At 31.3% G+C, this 13,788-nt stretch overlaps 1 pseudogene across 1 annotated transcript; it reads left to right on the forward strand.

Annotated features, from left to right (window-relative positions):
- Window positions 1-9,569: 9,569 nt before the first annotated feature.
- LOC114305906 (DEAD-box ATP-dependent RNA helicase 38 pseudogene) lies at window positions 9,570-10,940 on the forward strand (annotated as a pseudogene). Its single transcript, XR_014331225.1, has 2 exons — window positions 9,570-9,905; window positions 10,647-10,940. The product of XR_014331225.1 is annotated as a DEAD-box ATP-dependent RNA helicase 38 pseudogene (transcript).
- Window positions 10,941-13,788: the final 2,848 nt, after the last annotated feature.

The following is a 13,788-nucleotide window of genomic DNA, read 5'->3' on the forward strand; positions in this document are numbered from 1 at the left end:
CGTGGCAAGTCACACGGTGAAGACGGTTCATCAAAACCATCTATGAGTGAATGGGAACTTGACGTCGTTTTCGGGTTCGTGTAATGGACATTTAAAGAATTAAATGTGGGTTTCCTTGAAATGGATTGTCCCACATTGAAACTTTAAGAGAACTTGTGTATGTATATAAGCTCTAGATTACAACACTTGGGTTGAGCCCCAAGGGGAATCCCAAGTTTGTAGAAGGAAAGAGTTATGGACAAACAGAACCTTTGCTAAAACCACCACACGCGCGCACGCACTCCGCCGCCGTCGTACGTTCGACCGTGCCGGGCGCAGTTGTGGGTCAGGTCGGTTCTAGCATTAATTTTTTGGACAAAATTTATTTAAATTTTTTCAAAAATTCTTGCGAGATAAAATTTATTTATTTAAATTTTTTGCGCCAACTTTTTTTGTCCAATCTGTACCCGTTTTTCAGTTCATTTTCAACAGTTCAACAGGTTCAAACTGTCCACCAGATTGGGTAAACTGCCCAGCAGTTCAGAGCAGTTTTAAAACTGCCAAACAGTTTGCAAATCTGTTTGAATTTGAATTGAATCTGTTCAAAAACAGTTTACACCTGTTCACTTCTAAATTGTACCTATTCGAGACAGATTAATTTGCCTATATATACTAGTCATTTCAGCGGTCTTTGACATCCGAAGAAAATAGTCTGGAAAATTCTTTTTGTTGTCCAATTTGCTCTTTAGTTGCATTATTCTTCATATAATTTTTAGAAAAAAAAATAAAGAGAGTATAGAACACAAGTTTGGTTCGATGTACAATTGTTTGGAATGCTACTACAATTTGTGAAGATCATTGTATCTTGGGAGATAGACGTCATTTTAACCGTAAGCACCGTAGCGAGGCGAATCTGTCTTAAGTACAGAATGTCACACACTCGACTTGATCTTTTAATTATTTATTCGGTTCGGTAAAATAAATCTTGTAAATTATTTATTTTATTTTGTTTGATTTGATTTCAAATTATTTATTTTACACAGAAGATTGTTCCAACAATACAAACTCACTTTTTCAAGTGACGCGTAATCAAAATAATTTTCAAACAAATATGAAATCAAAGTGTTCCAACTTTTACAAATTAATCTATACTTGTGTGCAACACCTAGTAATGTTAGCTTAATAATCGGAATAAGAACATATAATAGAAATAAAAATCACATCATGATTAGTAGAGGCTGATATTTGACCAGGCGAGTGGGGTGCTCAATTCATGACATTTTCTCTCATACCTAAGTTCCCGAGTAGAGACACTTTGGTGATGATGAGCACGTGACCTTTGGCATGAGTCATGGATTTCCTAAGTTTTCCAAAAATATTTAGGTGGCGACTCTGAAATTTGGCAAAGCAATCTATTTTTTGCATTGAATTCAAACATCGATTTTTCAAAAGATTTGTCGGATTTAGACTCATTTGTGTTTATCTATTTCACATTGCACTTGTTGAATCAGATTCAGAACCACGAGAGTCCGAACTATAGGGCTAATCGTATCTAAAAGGAGCACGAAAAGCAAGCTACTGCATGTAATATCACCATTCGATTATTCCGTCCTAAAAAATAATAATTCACTCATTTGAACTAAAATTTTATCTCATTTAGTTATTCCATAATTGTACTTTATAATAGAAATTAACATTTTGATCACATATTCAATCATTGATTCTATTCAATTTTGTAAAAAAACTAATCTTATTTTTAGAGAAAAAGTTCAGGTGGTGGACTGGAATAAAGTGTAATGGAATGAAATGATTATTTTTTTCTTTTTTTTTATGGAATAAATTTTTTTTTTTTTACAATGCTTTTTTTTTTTTTTTTTTTGAATGAATCAAATATAAAATAAATATTTTCAAAAAAATGTCATATTATTCTATTTCATTTGATAAACTCAATAAAATATCAAAGTCAAATGGTCATACTAACCCGTGCTTTGCACGGGCCTTTTTCACTAGTATATACATAAGAATCACTTACTTGCTTAAGGTTCGTTATTTTTTTCCGATTTTGCCCTTTTATTTTGAATAATTTACTAATGGTGGCCGATATATTGAGTGAAGGTTTTTTTGTAATTACACAAATATTCTTGATTAATTATGAAATAGGTTTTTTTGTAATTATGCAAACATTCTTGGTTAATTATGAAATAGGTTTTTTTGTAATTACGCAAACATTCTTGGTCAATTATGAAATATAAATCTTTATTTTTCAACAAATTACAAATACATTCGTAAATTTTGTTTAAAATATGAATCGCTCGTATAATACTAGAAATTACAACTATTGTTTATTATAAATTTTAATTTAACACAAATTATTAAAAACACTATTCTCCTATGCAGTAACAAATTATTAAAATTATTTATTGAAAAATGTTTCTCATATCATTAAAAACTGTTAATTAACTTAATGATTTATTTATTAACAAAATGGTTAACTGAAAAATATTTTTCATATCATTAAAAATTGTTAATTTATTTAATGATTTATTTATTAATAAAATTGGTCATTTGTTATGCAAGTATGAATTATGTATTAATAAAATTAGTTATTTGTATATATATGTATTTTCTTCTGCTTATTTATTAGTTCGATGAATTATCTTAATAGTTTTTTTAAGATGAGAGAATTATCTTAATATTTGTTTTATATTTATCTGTTAAGAAAAACCACACACCATATTTTTTTTTTTTTTTAAATTCGGAAGAAATGTTAAAAACTCATAAATTCACCCAAAATGATATAGTAATAGAATTGGATTTTATATCATTAAGGGTGTGTTTGTTTTGAAGGATTAGAGTGTGAGATTGGACTATTAGTCCCACCGGACTAATAGTTTATTTTTGTTTGAAAAATTTTACTCCGGACTATTAGTCCCACAAATATGGGACTATCCTATCCTATGGGGGGTGGGATAGAAATCATGGAATAACTCATCCCATGGGAATAGACAATAAAATTACATTTTTGTCCTCTAATATTTAATTATGTATTATATTTAGTAAAATTCAAAAAAATTTAAATGTCTCAATTTGAAAATAAAATAATTTTTATTTTTATTTTTATTTTTGTTTTATTTATTTAATTTTTTAAAATATTTTTTATAGATATTTTATTGATGTTTTATTTTAAAATTTTGTTTATATTTTATTTAATTTCATTATTTAAATTTTAATAGATGTTTTATTTTATTTCATTATTTAATTATTATTATTTAAAATAATTTATTTAAAATTTTAATTAAAGAAATAACATATATTTTTATTTATATTTAATTTTTTAAAAATAAATTTATTTAATTGTGCAAAAAATAAAATAAAATAAATTTTTATTAAATCTAGCTAAAAATAATTAAAATATTAAAGCTATGTTTAATATTGCTATTATTTAGTAAATAATTGAAAATGATAAAATAGTCATTTGAGCATTTATCTTTCTCCATAATATCCAAACAAACATTGGATAACTAAAAATAGTCCAATCCAGACATCTAATCCCATGACTAAACAAACATATGATACAAATTCAGTCCAACCAAATAGTCCCGGGACAATGTATCCCAGGACAAATAGTCCAATGAATTACAATCCCCCCTTATTCAATCCGTCCAAACAAACGCACCCTAAGTGTATAACAAATCCAAAAACAAACAATACATATCATACTACAAAATTTTACCATATATCTAACGATTTATTCTATTTAATTTCATAAAACAATATTCTAATTATTAAAAAATTATCGAAATACAAAAATTAAACATACTGTAACACAGGCCTTTAATAATATAAATCACTTGAGGCCCTGCTTTATGGGTTTATATATATATATATATATATATATATATAATTTTAAAACAAAAGCAATAGGACAATATCACATGTCATGAGGTAGCTTTTGGGCTGGACCAGATCATACCAGGGCTGGGTGTGTGATGGCAAGACCCAAGCCGAAGGTGCTTCTTTAATTTCTTTCTCTTTTTTGGATTAATCGTAACCAGTCCTTTCACTTATCTTATTATTCAACTTATTATTTTCGCATATAGTTTTAGTAAATTATTTAGAATTTTGGGTCAATTTTTTTACTTGTTTAGATTAAACTATCTTTAAAAAAAAAAAAAAACTTTAAAATCCATCAAAAACAAAAATAAATCATTTAAAAAATATTTAGTATCATCCAAGTTAGACGGACTTAAAAATAAAATATTTTAACCCAAAATTTAAAAAAACAAAAAAACAAACAAAGATCAAAAATAAATCAATTTATAAGTTGTGGCCAACAGTTATAAAATCTGTCCATTATTGACAAATTTTATAATTTTGATCTATAGATTTGTATATTTTCAACTGGCAAATGCATAACCTTTTTGAAAGGAATAAAGTAATTTAGTTTATAATTTTATTTTATTTTTTTTAAAGTCAAAATATACCAATTTATGAAAATAAAATGATAACAAAAATATGGAAGAATTAGTAAAACATCCCTTTCCAATTTTGTGTAGTAGGAGAGGTCCAAGATTTTTTTTTTTTAATTAGCTAAGGTTCCTCAACATTTTCACAAAGAAAATTTGACTCAGAGAAATTTTACCCAACTCAGAGAAATTTTACCCAACTCAGAGAAATTTCGCCCGATTAAGAGAAATTTCAATTTTCACAGAGAAATTTCTTTGGTATGATCACAAAAAAATTTCAAAATTTCTCTGTGAAAATTGAAATTCTCTTAGTCGGACAAAACTTCTTTGAGTTGAATTTTCTCTGTAAAAATGTTAAGGGACCTTAACTATTATGAAAATATTGTATGTCTTTTATCTTATAAAACCTTAATATCATAGACCTTAAAAAAAATTCGCCCAAAAATATTGGAGAAATGTTGGCACAATTAACCTTTGAAAAGCCACAAAATAAAAATTTTAAAAAAAAAAAAAATTATACTCACCTATCTTGAGATTTGAAAAACAATTGGTCCATAAATATAGGGTCATGGGTTACAACAAAAGGATTGCAGTTATTTCATCAACTCAAACCATATGCCTCTAACTTTCTTATTGTCTTAAATGATAATTACATGAACCACTATACCTACAAAGGTAAATATACATTTCAGTAGAAAATAAATGGTAACATTATTTTTTTATCAATACCATTCACAATTTTTTAATGAAAAACAACTTAATATTATGTAAATTAAAATTCTATATCAGATAGTTATGTAAAAAGGTGTAAGACTAACTATATTTTCTCTAAATTTCAAGAAGGTGAGTGTTAAAAAAATAAGAGTAAATTATAGTAAACACTCTTAAACTATGATTCATTTGCATTTTATTTTCCTAAACTTCAAAAATTAGTTAACTCCATCAAAATATTATTTTATTACAGTTAACTCCTTTTGTTAGGATTATGTTAAAAATTTACAAAAAATTAGATCATATGTAAAGCACGTGACACATTTATTAAATTTTTAGGGCAATAATACTCGTTATTAATTGTTTTAGAATAATAATACTCTTATTTAGTGATTTTATATGCATTTTGTTTCTCTTATTTTGGTGGCAAAGTGTAAACAATGCATCAGACACTACAAGAAAAGTGGGTTTATGAGACGGAACTATTTGCGACGGCACACTTGCCGTCTCAAAAAGTCACTTTTTGCGACGACAGAAAATGTTGTCTCAAAAAAGCAGAGCATTTGCGACGGCACCATTTGCCGTCTCAAAAGCAAATAATGCCGTCGCAAATATTCTGCTTTTTTGAGACGGCATTTTCTGCCGTCGCAAAAAATGACTTTCGTGTTTTTTTTTTTTGGGAGGTGAATATTTTTAAAATTTTAAATATTTTTTTTAGATGCACCTTACTTAGATGTATCTAAAAAAAAAATTATGAAAAAATATTTTTAAAAATTAATAAATACATGAAAATACAAAAAAAATGTATTGAATTATTGTATTTTTGGTATTTAGTGAATTTTTAAAAGATTTTTTTTACAATTTTTTTAATTTTTAGGTATATTTATGTTAGGTGTGTCTAAAAATTAAAAAAAAAATACTTAAAATATTAAAAAAATTCAGTAAAAACAATATAACACGGAAAATAAGAAAGTATAATGTTCTCAAAAGAGTTTTTGGAAAACTCTAACCTAGCATAGTGATTATGGTTTTGAGACAGCTTCATATATATACAGTCACAAAATGGTTTGAATAATTTCAACGGTATCTTTCTGTCGCAAAAAAAAATTAAAAAAAACAATGTCGTCTTTCTCTTTTGATATAACATTTCTCTTTTCATTCATTTTTTCATCTTTCTGTCTCTCTGTCTCTATCTATCTCTCTTCTCTTTATCTCTTTCACTCATCACTCTTCTTTCTCTGTCTGTCTGTTTCTCTCTCTCATTTTCTCTCTGTGTCTTTCGCGTATCTCTCTTCTCTCTATCTCTCTCATCTGTTTTCTCTCTATGTCTCTCTCGCTCATCTCTCTTCTCTCTATCTCTCTCATTTCTTTTCTCTCTCTCTCTCTCTTATCTTTCTATGTCTCTCTACCTCTCTCGCCTATTTCTCTTCTCTTTCTGTCTCTCTCTTTTTCTGTGTGTCTCTCTCGTTCATCTCTTTTCGCTCTATTCCTCTATCTTTTTGTCTATCTCTCGTTCATCTCTTGTTTCTCTCTCTTTTTCTATATCTTCCTCTATCTCTCTATCTTTCTCTCTCTATCTCTTTTTCTGTCTATCTCTCTCTCTCTGTCTCTCTCTCACTCCTTACTCTTCTCTCTCTCTCTGTCTACTTGTTTATTTGTCTATTTCTCCCTCACTATGTTCGCCTTACTCACTCTCTTACTTACATCTTCTCTATTTATTGAGCTCCTTCTCGATTTATCGATCCACTATAAACGACGTCGTCTTACTCTTTTGAACATTTCTTTTTTCACCCATTTTTTCATCTTCATATCTCTCTGTCTCTGTCTCTCTTCTCTTTCTCTCTATTACTCATCACTCTTCTCTGTCTATCTGTCTCTCCCTTTCTCTATATGTCTCTGTCTCTCTTCTCTCTTACTCTCTCTCACTCATCACTCTTCTCTGTCTGTCCGTCTCTCTCTTTCTATCTGTGTTTCTGTCTCTCTTCTCTTTCTCTCTCTCACTCATCACTCTTCTCTGTCTGTCTGTCTCTCTCTTTCTTTTTCTCTGTGTCTCTCATCCATCTCTCTTCTCTCTATCTCTTTCATCTATCTTCTCTCCCTGTCTATCTTCTTTCTCTCTCTTCTTTTTTTCTCTCTCGCTCTCTCGCTCATCTCTTTCTGTCTCTCTCTCGTTTATCTCTTTTCGCTCTTTTTTTTTCTCTCTCTCTATCTCTCTCTCTCTCTCTTTGTCTATATCTTTTCACCCATTTTTCATCTTCTTCTCTCTCTTTTCTTTCTATCTCTCATTCATTACTCTTCTCTCTATGTCTGTCTATTTGTCTCTCTCTCTCTCTGTGTGTCTCTCGTTCATCTATCTATTCTCTCATCTTTTTTCTCTCTTTGTCTCTTTCGCTCATCTCTCTTCTTTCTATCTCTCTCACCCATCTCTCTATATCTCTCACCTCTCTCTCACTCATTTCCCGCTCATCTCTTCTCTGTCTCTCTATCTCTTTCATCTATCTTCTCTCTCTGTCTGTCTTCTCTCTCTTTTCTTTTTTTCTCTCTCGCTCTCTCGCTCATCTTTTTCTGTCTCTCTCTCGTTTATCTCTTTTCACTCTTCTTTTTTCTCTCTCTCTCTCTCTATCTCTTTCTCTTTGTCTATATCTTTTCACCCATTTTTTCATCTTCTTCTTACTCTTCTCTTTCTCTGTCTATCTGTCTGTTTGTTTGTCTGTCTGTCTGTCTCTCTCTCTCTCTCTCTCCCTCACTATGTTCGCCTTGCTCACTCTCTCCCTCATCTTTTCTCTATTTATTGAGCTCACTCTCGATTTATCAATTCAACCATGTTGGGGACCCCCAGTGGGAGGTGACCCCCAGCACTCCCAGAAAACAGTGAAGGTGGTGGGGGTCATTCCCACTGGGGGTCTAGGGCATTTTCCTTATCGATCCGCTACAAGAAAATACACTTTTACTACCATCATCGCCACCACTCCACTACCACTACTGCCACTACTACTACCATTACCTTTCCTCCACCACTGCCACTCCATCTCCTCTGTCTGTCTCTCCCTTTCTCTATGTGCCTCTGTCTCTCTTCTCTCTCTCTCTCACTCATCACTCTTCTCTGTCTGTCCGTCTCTCTCCTTCTCTCTGTGTCTCTGTCTCTCTTCTCTTTCCATTTCTCTCTCTCACTCATCACTCTTCTCTGTCTATCTGTCTCTCTATTTTTCTCTGTGTCTCTCATCCATCTCTCTTCTCTATCTCTTTCATCAATCTTCTCTCTCTGTCTCTGTTCTCTCTCTTCTTTTTTTCTCTCTCGCTCTCTCGCTCATCTCTTTCTGTTTCTCTCTCGTTTAGTTCTTTTCGCTCTTTCTCTCTCTATATCTTTTCACCTATTTTTTTATCTTCCTCTCTTTCTTTTATTTCTCTCTCTCACTCATCACTCTTCTCTCCCTGTCTGTCTATTTGTCTTTCTCTCTCTCTTCCTCACTGTGTTCGCGTTGCTCACTATTTCCCTTCCGTCTTCTCTATTTACTGAGCTCCCTCTCGATTTATCGATCCACTACAAGAAAATACACTTTTAGCAACCACTTTGTCTCTCTTTCGCTCACCACTCTGTCTCTCTCTCTCTCTTCTATCTGTCTTCCACTTATCTCTCTCTCTTACCACCCATCTCCTCTACCACCTTTACTACTACTGCAAACACCATTTCACTACCACCACTACTACCACGGTCGCCATTTCACCTCTACGACTACCATTACAATATTTTTCATTAAAATATTACCCATACTTTTACTAAATAAAAAAATAATAATAAATTTTTTTTCATTAAAATAAAAATGAAACAAATAAATTTTCAGGCTTCGTAACTAAAATAAAATAAATTTTTTTAAAAAAAAATTATTTTAACAAAAAATAAAGTTTTTTAACGACGACAACCCCTGTTGCAAAAAAAAAATAATTAAACAGCGTTGTTTTATTGTTTAAATTTTCAAAAAAAAAATTTTTTTGATTTTTTCTTTTCTTCCCCCCTCTCCCTTTTTCCATCCCCCCCCCCTTTTTTTCCCATTCCCGCTCTGTTCCCCGCCGCCCGCCCAAAACCAAAAAATCCTAATCTCTTCTTACCCCTCCCTCTCTATCGATCGATCGAGCGGCGGCAGACGACGGAAAGCGGAGAGAGAGAGAGAGAGAGGCGGAGAGATGGTATGCGGCAACACATTTGCGAAGACCATATGCTCAATCTGCTACAAAGATCTCAAACCCATCGTCGAAGACCTTCAATCCATCTCCATTTGTGGTCACGTCTTCCACGAGCTCTGGTCAGTCATCACTCATTTATATTTCATATATATATATATACACACACACTCATTCACATTAATCGATTAAAAATTCTGTTATTTACCTTTGTAAAAACCCTAGCATTCAACAATGGTTCGAGTACTGTTCATATGGGAAGAAGAGAAATTGTCCTGTATGCAAGCAGACCTGTTCGGAGGCCAAGCAGACCTGTTCGAAGAATTGAATCTGTCTGCCGATTTGTTGAAGGGTTTATATGTGGAGATGAAGTTTGAGAGGCCGAGTAAGATCCAAACAATCAGTTTGCCTATGATTCTGACCCCTCCTTACAAGCACTTGATCCCTCAGGCACACAATGGCTCTGGCAAGACTACTTGTTTCGTGCTTGGCATGTTGAGCCGTGTTGATCCCAAACTCACTACTCCTCAGGCGCTCTGTATCTGCCCTACCCGAGAATTGGCGATCCAGGTTTGTTAACATATGCAAATTTGTACATAATTTCTATTTGTTGATGTTTACAAGTATCTGAATGTTTGAACTCTGTTTAATATATATATATTTTTGGCATGTGAATTTGGTTTTAATTAATGGTACTCTTTGGATTGGGATTTCAGTGTTTTAATCATATTTACTTATTCCTTTATGTATATTTTGTTCTCTTTTGATCCTTGAAGTGTCTTTGTGAATTCAGGGTTCCCCTCAACCTTTGGATAGGGAAAAGGATCATAGATTATTTGGATAGGGAATGGGAAAATCTGAGGAAAATGTTAATGAAATATAAGCTCAATTTTTTGGATTTTAGACTTCATTTGGCGAATGGGTTTGTAACCAAAAAGCGAAATATAAAATCAACTAAAATAGCCAATTACCAACGGGGAAAGTGTGGTTGTGTGTGGTTTCTTTAGGTTGTTTGTGGGTGGTTAAGTTTTGTTGGTTGGGTTCGCTGTGGTGATTTTATTTATTTATTTGGCTGCTAGTCTATGTAGTTATGTATTTGTTATATTCTGTTCTGCAATGTTTGTGAAACTAAGGATGAATTAATGATATATGGTTCTCTGGTGGGTTTAAAGATCAGTGTTCTTTAACATGTAGTTTAATATTTAATCAATGGTAGCAAGTGGATCACGTGTACACATTTTGTTGGGACTTTTCTCTAAAGTGTTTGTGAGTTTAGGATTTAACTAATAGTAGTGGATGACAATGATGCAGAACATGGAAGTTCTTAAGAAGATGGGGAATTATACAGGAATTACTTCTGAATGTGCTATACCAATGGATAGCAGCAATTATGTTCCAATTTCAAAACAAGCACCAGTGACAGCACAAGTAGTGATTGGCACTCCTGGTACAATCAATAAATGGGTGACAGCAAAGAAATTGAGCACGAACTATTTGAAGATTCTTGTTTTTGATGAAGCTGACCACATGTTGGCAGAGGTACTATCATACCTCTTATTGAGATTATGTATGTTTTATGTGCTTATGATAAAACCCAAAAATTAGTGGCCTACTGTGTCTAAATTTTTTGATATTGTTTTCCTTACTTCAATTATTAGTAAATCTTATACCCCCAAATCTAGTATTTGTATATTCTTTTATTTACTTTTAATTTTAGATATTGATGATGGTTTTGCTTTGATTTGTATTTTTCGATCTTTGTTATGTATGTATAGATTTAGAAATTTATGTATGATCTACGAGTTTGATCACTAAACTCGTGTTATTTTGAAACAGATTTCCCTAATCCCAAGTTGTTTTGAACGTATTTCACATCCTGGGTTTGAGAAATAAGTTTAGGGTTTAGGGTAATTTGTTCGAAAATGACATGGGTTCAGTTAATAACTCCATGATCTTCAGTGCTTCCGCTACTTTTCAGTCTTTTTATTTTTTGAATTAATTTTGTCTTTGAATTTTATATTTTTATGATATGTTGTTTTATTTTGTCCTTTGGTGCTGACTGCTGATATAGATTAACCAAGGAATGGGGCAATCTATTTTCTTTGTTTAATTTTAAAGATATTTTTAGCCCTCTTTCTCCTGAAAAATGAAAAACCAAATATGAAGAGGTTTTGCCAGAGTTTTAAATGTCAGCTGTTATGGTTTGGGATTTTGGACTTCTGATGCCATTATTAATTGATATTAGTTGTCGATATTGTTTGATATTAACCGTATCATTCATACCGATACATATCCTGATAACTTTATTAAAAAAAAATGGGTTTTGCACATAATAATTTAGGGTTGTGCTCCCCTTGGTTCCCAAATCCCAACTATGCAAATGTTCAATTTGTGGCCAAAAAAACGGATGAATCACAAAACAAAAGAGACACTGTTTGATTTTTAAGTTTACTTTTATTATTTACTAATTTATCATTTAGATTGGAAATCAAACATGATTAATTTATCATGGTTATCAAACATGCTTCTTCATTTACTAGACAAATTTTGATATAGTTTTGTTTGCGTCTTTGGTAGATAATTTTCATTTATTTCTAGTGTTGGTTGAATGCTTTCATTGAGAGGGTTTCTGGTCTGGAATGCAGGAAATGTGAATGCTTTGTTTTGAATAGAAGTTTGATGATACTATTTCCTTTGTTGACACAGAATCTTTTCTGACTTAATTATGCTTTTCTTAGCTACTAGCAGTCAAGAAACTCGATACTACAGCTTGCAGGAAGCAGAGCAATGAAGATTTCCTTGACCTAGTGTTTAGTGTCTCCAAGCTTAAACATGCTAATGTAGTTGAGCTTGTGGGTTACTGTGCTGAGCATGGACAGCAGCTACTTGTCTTTCTTGGGGGTGACTTTGGAGCAGGTTTTCTATCTCCTACATTGAGTGCATAGAAGATTTCCCAGATGGGGTAATTGATTGAAAGGGTTGAACCTCTTTCTAATTGCAGTTGTTTGCAAAGTCTTATGCGTCCATTTCTAATTTGTAATTTTTTTTTTTTTTTTTGGGGGGTTTTGTGGCAAAGGTATCTGCATGAAGTTTGTTAATTAGTTAGTCTTTCTTGTACAATATATGATAGCAAAAAGAAAAAAATAGAAGATGAATTTTCATATTTTTAATTATGGATGATTTTTTATTTATATACTGGACTTTTTATATTATTTTGTAATTATTGGTTTTTTTTAAAGTTATTTTTTATTTAATACAGGTCATTTTCATAATTTTAATAATTTTATTACATTTTTTTTTTTTTTTGAGACGGCAGCACACACCGTCTCAAAAACAAATTGAACCGGAGTTTTTTGCGACGGCACCTTTACTGTCGCAAAAGATAGGAAATTGGTTGAAATGTAATACCTTTAGCGACGGTTTTATTGCCGTCGCCAATAGTCCTTTAGCGACGGCTCTGCTTGCTGTCGCAAATACACTTTTAGCGACGATGTGTTCTGTCGTCGCAAAAAACCCCTTTAGAGACGGCAAATAATGCCGTCGCAAAAAACTCAAATTTTCATCCATTATTTGTGACAGAAATTTTCCGTCGCAAAAAAGGCATTTTCCCGTCGCAAAAAAAAGGCGACGGCCTTATGCCGTCGCTAAAACCCTTTTGCAACACCCTTTGTTGCGACCCTCACTTGCCGTTGCAAAAAGTCACTTTACCGTCGCAAAAACCTTTTGCGACGGCATTTGGAGTATTTGAGACGGCGCTTTGCCGTCGCAAAAAATAATTTTTTTTATAGTGAGATAAAGGTCATTATTGCTCTAAAATTTTAATAAATGTGCCATATGCTTTACATATAAAACTATAATAAAATAATACTTAAAGGAAGTTAATTGTTAAGTTTTTGAAATTCATGATGCAAAATTTAAATAGGTCGTAGTTTAATTAAAAAAAATAATAATAATACTAATCAATGTGTTTGGTTTGAGTTTTCTCGATTAAGTTTTTTGAAAATTGACTTTTTTGGTTTTCGTATTTTTTTGTTTTTAGTGAATATTTTTTCAATTTTAAACATTTTTTTTTTACTTTTTTAGATGCATCTTACTTAGATGTATCTAAAAAGTAAAAAATATTTTAAAAAATATTTTAAAAAATTAATAAATACATAAAAATATAAAAAATGTACTGAATTCTTGTAATTTTTTTTAATATTTTTGGTGTTTAGTAAATTTTTAAAAAAAAAAAATTTACAATTTTTTTACTTTTTAAGTATATTTATGTTAAGTTTATCTAAAAGGTAAAAAAATTACTTAAAATATTAAAAAAATTTAATAAAAACAAAAAAATATAAAAAATAAGAAAGTAAAATTTTTTAAAAAGTGTTTTTTAAAAGGGAAAACCAGTGAGGTGATACTAATAACAATAGTAATAAATAAATAACTTTGAAAACCCTATCCACCCACA

Source organism: Camellia sinensis, chromosome 5 (genome assembly GCF_055761805.1).
Source record: "Camellia sinensis isolate YWXY chromosome 5, ASM5576180v1, whole genome shotgun sequence".
Classification (NCBI taxonomy): domain Eukaryota; kingdom Viridiplantae; phylum Streptophyta; class Magnoliopsida; order Ericales; family Theaceae; genus Camellia; species Camellia sinensis.